The sequence below is a fragment of the Benincasa hispida genome, unplaced genomic scaffold (assembly GCF_009727055.1).
Source record: "Benincasa hispida cultivar B227 unplaced genomic scaffold, ASM972705v1 Contig66, whole genome shotgun sequence".
NCBI classification, from domain to species: Eukaryota; Viridiplantae; Streptophyta; class Magnoliopsida; order Cucurbitales; family Cucurbitaceae; genus Benincasa; species Benincasa hispida.
The window spans coordinates 288,426-302,130 of NW_024065007.1; positions in this window are offsets into that span (position 1 = coordinate 288,426).

Genomic DNA, 13,705 nt, shown 5'->3' on the forward strand with positions numbered 1-13,705 from the left:
CTCTCCAAATCCCTTTCCTCCTTTCTCTCTCCCAATAGTTGGATACCACCTATCTCTCTATTGAAATCCTAGAGAATAACAAGGTTGCTCTCGTGGTAGAGAGATTGTTCAAGAAATCATTCGTGATCAAGATCATTAGAGGAGTCGTTCGTTGGAACTTAAAGAGGATTATTCGTGAAACTTGGGAATCTACAAAGGTAAGAATGGTTCTAATCTTTTTCCCTAAAGCATGCTATACATGTTTATATTTTGTTTTAGTATATTGAATTTGTTTATGTAAAAATCGAATTGCGGGATGCAAGACGTTTAAAACACTTTCACTGCAGGATTTGATCCCTTCATCAACAACATTAGATACATTAGGAAAAACATCTTGAGACATACAAGGTTTACCGTCAATAATCTTATCTAGTTCAATTTCTTTATAGACTCTTTTGCAATTTCAAGCTCTTTATTAGTAAACGATTCTTTCTCTTTAAATATATACAAAAGATTATTTTTTTCATTAATATCACATTCAAGAAATTTAATGTTATCAACAAAAGAAACTTTTTCTTTTTCTAGTGCTATATTGCTAGACTCCAAATCAATCATTTTATTTTTCAAACTAACAATTTCATAATTTAATTTTAAAGAAGAAAATCTAATTTTCTCATTTTCATTCCAAAAAAAATTCAAATCAATTTTCATTTTACATACAAAGATCTAAATTCTTCATTTTCAACTTCAAGAAATTTAATCTTATCTATCAAAGCATGTTTCTCATCATCACAAAAAATATTATCGTACAAAATATCATTAGTAGCTCTTTTTTTCAAACAATCATTTTCATCTATCAAAGATTTATTTTAACTAGACAATACCTTAAACTTATTTAATAATTTCAAATATTTATAAATAACTTTTTCTAAATCATATTGCATGCTTTCAAATGTCATTTGCATAATCAAAATACAAATTGTATCACCTATAGTTTATTATATCACATATAATATAACCTATAGTTTATAATTTTCTCATATAACTATAGTATTAATATGAATCATATTCGTATTAATTTTAACCTATAGTTTTTATACGAATCACATTCATATAATAATATTTGAATCATATTCAAATAACAACCTCTCTCATCAAACTATATAGATTTAATATGAATCATATTCACATTAATTTTCACATATAGTTTTTAGATGAATCTCATTCATATAATGAATACTTGAATCATATTTAAATACTTATCTCTTTCATATAATGTATCAACATACATTATATTAATTGTATCTTATACAATTAATTTCCTCTAATTAATTTGAACTATTCAAATGAAACCAAAATTAATTTTATTCTTTTTAGTCCTTATTGAGCTAATAAGGATACCTTATGGACCTACAAATTGAAACTTCAATGATACAAGATTAATTTATTAAGCTCTTTGATCAAATTAATCAACATTCATTAATTGTTGGTCACTCCATTAAAGACCGACAGCTGCATTCTTTGCACTGTAGATATATTTATATGTCTATTGGATATAACCAATCAACAGTGCATTGGCCTTTCACAAATTGCTCGTAAGTACAGCGAAGTCAAATTACCATTTTATCCCTATAGTTACATCTAACTCCTTAAGTACCACTGATCCTTCTAATGAATAATTAGTCATAGTTCCACTATAACTAGACCCCTCTCTAGCCAGTGAGAGGATAAGGGCCCTCATTGTTCAAGACACGGAATCAGCTCTTAAGGGAGCAATTCATCTATATGCCTTAATAAAGGAAATGAGTGAATTTCATCTTGTGTAGTTGAGTTCTCAACTCCCCACTCAGACGAATCCCCAAAATGATAGGCATATTGTATAACACCAGATCCTTCATAGGATTTCTTGGGTGGAGAGAAGATATTAGAGTTCAAGCTTTGAAAGGGAAGAGTTAAATTAAGTACCAAGACTATGTCTTGGAGGAAGAAAATTTTCTAAGTGTTTGAGGTATAGTAGTGTGGAGTAAAAAAATTGGTTAAATGCCCAAACTATGCTAAGAGAATTAGAGTTGAATTCATAGTATAGGAGAGGATGGAGAGTTTTGGGGAAGCTTAACGCCTGGCCAAGCCATGGCCTGTTGAACTTAGAGCAAGAGCATCCCAAAGGGAGATTTTGGACAAATTTTGATATTTAGGAGATGTGGAAAGCTGATATGATATTAGGTTATGAGTCTAGAAAACCATGCATTGAACATCATGATAAGTGCATAGAGAAGACATGATGGGCATATAGGGTACTATGGGAGAGAAATTTGCTAAGTGTTGGACAACATAGGACACCATAAGTGGAGGAAACCCTGAAAGAAAGAAGAGTTGGATGCATAGATGAGGGGTTGGATGCACAGAGGGAGTGTTTGGTGCATTAATGGCCACGTAGATGCATGTCTAGGAGGGAAAAGAGAGACAAAGAGGATACATGGCTATGAATTGAGTCTGAAAGAGTAAGCTACGCATTGAGAAGAAGATAGAAACCAAAGAAGAAGGAAGAGGAAGAAGAATTGGCATATGAGTTTGGAGTTGAGCGCATAGGACTAGGGTTTAACGCATAAGAGATCTTATGAATTCCATTTTGGATCTAAGAGGAGCAATGGAAGTATAAGATAAACCCTTGGGAGGAAGTTACACCAAAAAAGCCTAAGAACCCTAGTGGATGCATGCCTAGGAGAGGGAAAAGGTAAGGTGGGTTCATGCCCTTGCTATAGGCCAAAGAGGGAATTATGTGGTGAGTAGAAGTAAAGTTACTGACATAGTTAAAAAATCATACATCTAAATCTAGGGGACCATGCAGTGGAAGCACCCTATGGACACATAGAGGAGATGTTGGACGCATAGAGGGCTGTTGATGAAGCAACTATGCCCCCAACCTAGGTCAGTATGTGTTAACTTGAAAACTTAGAGAGCAAGGCCGAATTGATAGAAAAATGATGTACATGGCTCAACCAAATGAATCCCTAGTCGAGCCTAGGTTGAAGTGGATGCATAAAAGGACATGCAAAAGGTCGGAATGAAATCTCAAGAGGGGTTATGCATTGGACTATGCATGGTGAAGACACCTCAAGCTCGCATGCAAGTTGGAGGTGTCAATGACCCTTATGTTGGACTTTGCATGGTGCTAACACATAGATTTCTCATGCATAGCATGTGTCATGTGTTGTGGCATAGAAAGGGTGACAAAGACACCCTTGAGGGCCTATAAATACCCCACGAGAACTTCATTTCAGCTCATAACTCAAACTCCCTTCAATGAAGACTCAAAAGGAGAGGTCTAAGGAAAATTAGGGTTTCGAGGTAGGACCATGTAGTAATCAAGGGGAGGCTATGCGTTGATCAATGCTTCCATACGTCCAACCTAAGACCATGCATTGATCAGAAGAAGTCCAGGGGTCCAGAATGTGTTGTCATGCGTCCAACTGCTTAGGGAAGGCCTACTTTACGTCTAACTACTATCATGCAGTGCTCAGAGGCCTAGTTTCATCTCAGTAAGAGTTGGTAAGTTAAGTTTAGGGCCAATAAGGTACTCTAGGTTATTATAGCCCTAAACATGAGACTTTACATTGAGCTAGTGCAGGCCCGAGATTGCAGAAAGAACTAGGGGAAACCAGAAAACTTGGAGAAAAAGAGCGATCCCTACTAATGAACTGTGGTGTGGTATTCTTTAAAGGATTCTTATGAGTTTTATAGTTGTGGATGTATGTATAGCTCAGTACGATGAGATGAGTACACAACACAGGATGGTCAGAGGATCGAAAGACCTGGTTCATAAGCATGTGGCAGAGTTTTCTCATAGAAATTTTTCTCATAGCAATTTTTATAATTCTATGTCCATCATGAAAACAACTATAGATAGTTTAATTATGATTCCAAAATATTGCAAAAAATCAAAAAAAAAAAAAAAAAAAAAAAAAAGAAGAAGAAGAAGGAAAAAAACCATTATGTGAGTTCATTACATTGGTAACAGACTAAAACTGATTAGTTAAGTGTCATATAGTATAGTTTTATCAATAATAGATTGATGATAATTTGTGATATCAATCCATCAATGATAGACTTTATTCATATATTCTCTTCTATCACTGATAGAATGATATTCATCTGTGATATTTGAAGGGAATATCATTTTATTAGTGAAAGACTTAAAGTCTAATTGATATGAGAAGTCAACTTGAAGTGGGGATAAAAATATATTGCTAATAGATTTACATGACAAATCAATAATAAACTTCCATCGGTGATATATCTACATGACAAGGCAATTATTAACGAGATAAAAGTCTATCACAGATAGAATAATATTTCTACCTAAAATGACCATAACAATATCATAACCTATCAATGATAGACTTTAATATTTGCCTAAGATATATCACTAATAGACTGATATCACATGTGCATATTAGTCTATCACTAATAAACTATGATAATGAAAATTTTGAAATTATGAAAAATTTAAAGATAGAAGAAAAAAATATTTCCTATATTTACAAATATTTTGTCTGATTTTGTGATATACTACAAAAACTAAAAACTTTATGGAACTTTTATCTTTTTATCAATTCAGCCTCGGACACTTGCACTTTGACCAGAATTGGTTGCATTAATTTGGTTGGGGCTATAAAACTTAGTGATTTCTACATAAAAGGCCTAAAGAATAGGCACATATTACATTAATATCTTGAACATTTCATTTTTTACAAAAAGGACCTATTGACCTCTCTATTTTCACTAATATCAATGGCTATTTACAATTTAGCCCTCACCTATGTTATAAATATATATATATATATATATTTTTATTTTATTATATAATATTATTTATTTATTTATTTATTTATTTCTCTCTCCTCCATGAATACTTCTCTCGCCTATCATATTCTCTCTTCCCAATAATATATTTCATATTCTTTCCCCATAATTCACACTCATTTTCTTTCACTCCATTCTTTTCTCCTTTCCGACGGTGTGAGTTGCAGGCAGTAAACGATGGTGATGGGAGAAAGAATCTCTGGTGCGGGCTCGAGGCAGACGGACAACGTAGTTGTAGACAGATGGCGTGAGACGGCATGGTGCAGGGCCAAAGCTTCTTGTTTTTATTTATATAAATGATTATGATTTTGTATTTAGATTTCTTGTTTTGTGATATGTACGCTATATATATGTACTATGTTGAACATCAAGTCCATCTGTGATTTATATACTATGGTAGATATATTTTTGTTGATTTTTTGACTATTAATTTGAATTTATGATATATGATACATACACGCTTGTTATATATGTTCTAAAATTATGTTCTAAGGTATATTTAAAAATAACCATGAATATTTGAGTAGGTATCAAATATACTTACCAATATATTTCATATATATTTTTTAGAATGTTTCCAAATAAACAACGAAATATATTACATGTACACGTGAACAAACAATGGAACATTTCACATAATAACAAAAATTAACATGAAAAACGAAACGAAATGGAAAATAAAATCATATTTAAATGTCATTTTATCTATCCAAATGAAAATGGAAAAAAAATATATCAACTGTATTTTATCTCTACAATCGAATAAGATAAAAAATCATGATAAATTGTTTTTCTCTCTCCATAATAAATGCACTATATGATGATTTATGTCAAGTATGGAATTTATATATGGTAGTATTTTCATATATTGGTTGGAAGATTTTCAATATAACAAAATATTCTAAGGTATATTTTAAATAACCATGAATCGGCAAAAAAAAAAAAAAAAAAAAAAAAAAAAAAAGTGAAACCAATGAAAATAGAAAAAAAAATTCATCAAATGCATTTTCTCTCTTCAATTAAATTAAATAAAGAAAAAAAATCTCAACAAATAAATACATTTTCTCTCTCTATTTGAAAATATGAAGAAAAAAAACATATTAAATGAATCTTCTCTCTCCATAATAAATATAGTTTCTCTCTTCATCATTAAGTAAATTTTGAAAATAGGAAAATATATATAAAAATCGAAAAATAAAAATAATTAAAAGGGAAAAAAATACTAAAAGTCCTTGAAAAAAATTCAAATTTAAAGATTTTTTAAATATAGGACTTAAAAAGGTTTTTTTTAATGTAAAAATCCCTAAAACTAGCTGAAAGAGAGTCGTCCAACGACCCATATCCATTACCATAAGCCCGGTAATATATAGATTCGGGCCGTGATTTGCTAATGGGCCAAGACGACATTGAAGTGAGGCCCATTTCTATTCTCTGACGAAGAGGGTTGTATCCCTCTCTTCCCCAAGATTTGTTCCTATAAGATTTGGAAAATGTCTATTTTAAAATTTCTTTGAAAAATATCTACAGTTTTAAATTTGTAGTATCTATTTTATGGCTTATTCCACATTTGCCCTCCAACTACCTAGTAATAATCCAATTTGTATGCCTACTTTTGGGGTTTACCACATGTTTGAATTTTTGAATTAGATTCTTATTTAAATATTGTGTAATTCTTTGATAGTCAAGGATTTATATATATATGCATTTTCAAATAATTAACGTGTATTTTAATTTAATATTTTATGTTTAGACATTTTTGGGATAGAAACAAGGTTTAGACATTTTTTAAAATTATCTTATAAAAATAGACATTTGTCTAGTTGCATTTGCACTCTTTTTCATAATATATGCTTTGAAGGACTTCTATGAAGTGCCCATTTGAATATGGTTAAGACATTAATTACTATTTCAAATGTGATAGTCTGAAATTAATTAAAAAAAATACTTTTTTCTTTTATTTAGAATCAAAGATTTGGACCAAATTCATTGGTTAAGTTGGGAGAAAAAAATCGAAGTGAGTTTAGCTTAGCAATAATTGATATGCATTCGCTCTCGCAAGATTAGATGTTTGATCTCTCATCTTTAGAATTGTTGTACTAAAAAAGTTCGATAAATATTGCAATATATGTAATATCTTAATATTATTGTTTTTTTTTTTTTTTTGCCCTTGAATATCAAGATTATGTTTATTTTCTTTTTTCTTTCGTTTTGATAAAAGGTTACATCAAGTTAATATTTGAAAAAGAAGGGAAAAAATCAACAAGTTGCTACCTTGTCATCAAATGGATATATTCTAAAATTAAATACCCATCTTCTTCTTCTCAATCATTCAAATTTAATACAATTCAATGCTTTTTATATTGAAAAGATTATGGTCAATCCACTTAAAAAGAAAGATTGATGGAGGAATATATTATATCCATTATATACATGTAATCACCTTTTTTCAATAATTACAAAGTTTTACTCATAATTTATATAAACTTCTTTTTTTCCTTAATGTTGTCATATTCTCAAATAATTACTAAATAGGATTAATATATTTACATTTGTCAAATACAATATTTGTAATACATGTGGTAGTTCCAACGCTAGTAAAATATAATATCCATCTGATTATCTTTTACAAGTACAATAATTATAGGAACGAAAATTTCTCTAGAAAAAGAATGCATGTTAATTATTTAAGCTAAACTCACTTTTGTTTTATCTATCTAATGTTTTACATAATATTGAACATATTTTAATTTGAACATTATATAGAAATATATTTCTTAAAACTATTATTACCATTATAATTATTATATTAGGTTATTTTTTTTAGAATGAACTTCATCTTATCAACTTTGCATAATTCAAATAATACAAAATATATACTCTCGATCAAGAGGTCAAAATTTGTATCTCCTAATCTGTGTATGATTAAACTCCCAACAAAAAAAAAAAAAAAATCTCCAACTTATTAATTTGTTATATTCTCTATCAAATTAGTTATGGCATAGACATAATACATTTATAAATAGACTTAAATTAATCAAGGCGGATACAAATAATTTTAATTTAGTTTTCATTTTTTTTTCTATAATCATCAACACAAATAAATCAGAATATCGAAATCAATAGAATCTTCATCAATTGAAAAAAGAGGGTAAAAAAACTCAAACATGAAAAAGAAATTAATATGAATTCAATATACTTTTCAGAGGTAGGTATAAATGTAAAAAGGCTACTTTTCGTTTTTTGGCACAAATCCGATTTTATTTATTTATTTATTTATTATAATGATTTCGTCTTTTTTACTAAAAAGGCAAAAAATCGAAGCCTTTAAAGCCTTTACATTAAATGAACCGTGAGAATTTAGTTAACCATCGACTTCATTTTTTATTTTTATTTTGGAGACAATGAAACTTTCCAGTTTTAGAAAGTCTTGGAGGATTCTTCAACAATATATATATATATTATACTATATATATTATATATTGAAGGAGAGAGAGAGAGAGGACTCCTAGGACAGTGACACGTGTCGAATTTGTTTCTTTACATTTTTCTTTTTAATGTTTCTCTCTAAATATATCGTCTCCAAATTTATTCCAAGGAAAATGATAGTTCCTTAAATTTATTCTTTGAAAATAACAATTTTTTGAAAGTTTGAAATAATATTGTCAAAGTTATTTTCTAAATTTAGTTTTGTCCTAAAATTTTTATTATCTTTGCTTTTAGAATTTCATATATATATTATCTCTAATACTTAGTTTGAGATTATTGTAGCTTTTAAAATAATTGTTAAACACACCTATTCAATGGATTTGTAACTCATTTTTAATTATTTTGTCTCTTCTAAATCAAGGAAAATATTCCATTTTCAAGATACATCCACCATATTAACGATGAAAACCTCATGTAAAGAATGTGTATCGAGTTTAGGCATTTACCATGTGATCAATATTCATGTAAGTGATTATCAAACTCATATATTAAAGTATAAAATTACACCATATTTCTCAATGTCAGAAGCAATGTTTACTACTTTCATCTTTTTATTTTTCAATTTTGATAGCAATATTTTCCATTTTATTTTGGCAACAATGTTTGATTTTTTTTTTTTGGAAAAATTAACCAAGATTGGTGAGTTTTTCATGTGAAAAACTAAAAAAAAAAAAAAAAAAAAAAGCATGCTCATGAATAAAAGTAACTTATTCTTGTTCCATTTACATCAAGATGAGGGGTTTTTCTAGCAATATTTGTCCTTTTATTTTGGCAGCAATGCTTGATCATTATCATTTTAAAAAAAAAAAATTAACCAAGATGAGTGAGTTTTTCCACATAAAATGTCTCCAAAAAGAGCATGTTTATGAACAATGATAAGTTATTCTTATTCCTTGGTTATTTTTTCAATTTTAATAGTAATATTTGTCATTTTACTTTGACAGTAAATTTTGGTTTTATTTGCCATTTTATTTTGCCATTTTATTTTGACAGTAATTTTGTTTTTTTTTTTTTAATTAACCAATATCAACGAGTTTTTCATGTAAAAAAATGTCTTAAAAAAGAACATGCTAATGAACAAAGGTAAGTTATTCTTATTCCATATGAGGGGCATTTTTCCAAATTATACTTCATTCTTTTTAAAAAAATTTAGTAACTCCTCTTTTTTTTTCTTTTTCTTTCTTTTTCTTTTTTCTTTTTTTTTTCTTTTTTTCTTTTTTTGTTTTGTTTTGCATTCTTATTTGGCGTGAAAATGGAAAAAGAAGATGAGGAGATTAAACACATGCAAATGAAGAAGTAAAATCTTAGACTAATGCATATTTTTTCTCTTTCAACATGGGTGGTACTTTTCTCTCCTTCATCTCATCCATCATATAATCTTCGTTTGTTATACCCATTTTTTATTATTCTAATTTTGTTTTCTTAATTGCAATGTATTTAGATTCAATAAATTTCATTTAATTTTTTAGATTAAATAATCTTTACCATATTTGTTTTACCCTATTTTTATTATCTTTAAATTGCTTTAACAAATTACGATTATATTTAAGTATGAAACTCACTTCCACAAATTATTCAAAGTAACTAAAAGTTTTGAGTTTTTTAAATGTTTGTTGAGTTATGTAGGTAGAAAATATGAAATAAATTGAAGTTTATAAAGCTCGAAAGTTAGCATAAATGAAACATATCATAAAGTGAAAAATAAAAATGGTTAGAGCAAAGTAAAATATTATTATATCCTAATATTTTTGTTACTATATCATATCCTAGATCTACATATGAAATAATCTTTAGTTATTCATTTTTCACATGTTAAAAAGTGCTAAAATAATTTAACTATTAATAATAAAATTAACAAGTGTGAATGACTAGTTTAACATTTCCATTTTAATTTAATTATTAAGAGTCGATATAAAAGGATGGACATATAATCCTTGACTATCAAGGTTTATGGGCTAATAAGAATTTCTTAATGTGTGCTGTTTTAAAAATTCTATCAAGAGTTTAACTAAAAATTTATATACTCTTATTCATAAATTTTCATATGTGTAAAATCAAGTCTAAATATTTAAAATAATCTATATATTAAAGGCATGTGACTATTCAAATCATTCAAAAAAAATAATAATAAAAAGTCTTAGATTTTTAACTTAATTTCCACATAAGAATGTACCTTATATCAAAATGATCTAATTTCTATTTTATAGAACTTTATTTTTTAAAAAAATAAAAATAATTAATTCTACATATATACGATGGAAACAACATTACGTAAATATACAACAATTTTAAATATTCAAATTCACATGCAATGCACGTGTCATTAAACTAGCATATAAAAATTTACCTTTAATGCTTAGTTTGAGATTATTATAATTTTTGAAATAATTGTTGACATTTATATTTTTAGACAAATTAGTTGTAATATCAATTAAATTGTTACTTGGTGAATTTTAAGTTTAAACTTGCAAAAAAAGAAGTAAGGTACCGTTTTAAATAAATACCAAAAAAAATTGCGAAAAAATCTTGTAAATAAAAAAATTCCAAAAATATTTACAGTTTGGAGTAAAATGTTTAAAAAATACTTTACTTTTGGAACTTTTGGCTATAAAATATAAATATTTTAAATATTTTTTTATATTTAAAAAGATTGTGATTTATATAAAAAAACTAAAATTTATATTTTGTTTGTTTTAAATAAGTATAAGTAGAGAGGAGGGAAAGGGCTAAGATAAAGAAAAACTCATAATATTTTCTAAAGAAACTGGTTGAATTAAACTCAACCAAAAATAAGTACTATAAAAACCTAAACCAAAATATAGTTAAGATTCTTTCATGCATAATTACTTTTAACACTTTCATAAGTTATCTGATTGTTGTCTCTTTAATTTTTGTTAAGTATATTTTTTTCTTTTTTAGTAAATATTTTTATGTTTAGTTTGCAACTATAAATATAATAACAATATGATATATTATTTAGAAGAATTTTTCAAAATAGAAAAATAAGAAAAATTATTCACACAAAATAGCAAAATTTTAATCTTCTTTGATAGAGGTTGATAGAAGTCTAGCAGTGTCTATCAGTGATGGAAACTAATAGAAGTCTATCACTGATAAACGCCGATAGAAGTTTATCAGTATCTATCAGTATTTTTTTTTATTCTGTAAATAGTTTAACATTTTTTATATCTACAAAAAAATTTCTATTATTTACCTGTCAAATCTACAATCAAGGTTTAAAATATCAATGTTGACAAAAATATCGAGATCTTAATTTTATGAAAATTTTGATGGAAATACCGATAAAATGTCAATATCGATGGATATTTCTGAAAAAAATTATAAAAACCAAAAAATCAAAAAATAAATTTAAATTTGTAAATAAATATTTTATAATTTTTAAAACAGTTAAACTGTCTATTATTTATATTGTTACATTAGTGATATTTTGTTGTTTATTTTTTTTTTTTGTATTTTTTCTTGGATTTTTCTCCAATGCAATGTAAATATCGATTTACCCTCATGACGATGTTGAACCCATGGAAATATCGATAGAAAAATCGACATATTGACAAAAATTTAATACTATGCCTACAATATTGCATTCCCAATAAAAATTAAATATATAGTTATTGAATGTTTGTTTTAGCACAATGATCGCAAGGATGTGAGTTCAGACTTTAAAGACATTATTAAATTCTATGATTTTAAACATCATAATAGAAAATTTCAAATTATTAAACTGATTTGAAGACCATACCATAATATATATTTAAACGAAATTATAACACATATACTTTTGTCTTTTCAAAGTTACATATTAACCCTTTTTAAAAAACTTTTTGAATTTGATATAAAGAGTTGTATTCATAAGAGCTAAATTTTGATCCATCCTTTTTTTTTCTTTATCAACTTTAATACAAATATATATACACGGCAAGAGGTGTAGTTAATGGACAAAAATTATGTAGACCTATACTGTATTAAAAGGGGCTAAAAGGGAAAACTTTTTTAGAATATCATGGGATCTTCGTAAAGTTGATCATTAGGAGTGTTATGACGAATTTGATTGGGAAGTTCACGAATCTGATCAATTACTCTTCGCGCTTTGTGAGGGGACATACATATATGTTGACCTAAAGCGTATACTTCCGTATATCGATTCTTTTTTATCTTCTTTATCATAGGGTTTACCTCTTAGTAATGAACGATAGGTATCTATATTCACTTTTTTGTTCCTTATTTATCTTTAAATTTTTCAATAATGACTATTTTGTCTTGACACTCACACCAACTCCATAGTCTTGCATGTACCTTATACATTTTCTTTTTCTTTTTTTTTTTTTTTCCTTTTAATTTTATATTCTCCTTTTTTATCATTATATCTGGTATGCATGAGACACATATCAATAAGGAGTTGTTTGAGATGCTAAGTTGACATAGGATGTCTGAAGTTCATATGTATGTGGAGTTCATATATATGTAGAGTTCATATGTCTGTGTTTGGGGTGCAAAGTTATTTGGTCTGAGTTCATATGTCTATCTGGGGTAGATTTTGAAATGCTTTTATGATTACTATTTTTGTTCTAAAATTTTTTTATTTAGTAATTCTACCCATCTTTGTTTGAATAAAATATGTATTACAATTTGTTATCTTTTAATTTTAAAGCTTTTTCTTTCTTTTTTTTTTTCTTTTTTTTTTTTCTTTTTTTTGTAATAAACAACAATTAACCCATTACATTTCATTGTAGAAATATGGTTAAATAAAATTAGAAACCAAATAGAAATCAAAACTTTTGATTCCTAATTTTACTCAATGAATTTCATTATCATCTTCTTCTTTTTCTTCTTCCTCATGTTGTTGCTCTGTATTTGTACTCTATCATAAATTTTTTTAATTGAATCTCTCCCCATCATCTTAGTAATCAATGGAATATCACCATATTTCTTCAACAATTTTACTTCCAATTTCTCCAAATCTAGAGGATCATCATAGAACAAATCTCCATTTTTCAATAATTCTTGTTAGAAAATGTTCCAGTAGAAAACATCTTCATTTTATAGGTTTTTTTTATTGTTATATGTTACATACTTTTTAACTACAGATATACTTTTCATCTAAATATTCTTAACATTCATTTAATATATGAATTCAATTGAATAAAAATATATTTTACAAATTTTTATGTATAAATATTACACTTAATGTAGAAAAATACTATTATTTATATTATCAAGAACCTTACAATATACTTTAACAATCAGCTTATAATAATCGAAAGTGGTTTTCAAAGTTGATTATCGAAGAGGATTTTAAATTTCGCTAGAATTTGTAGTCAGAGATGGTTGTCAGAGTCTGAAGTTGGTTGCATGAAAG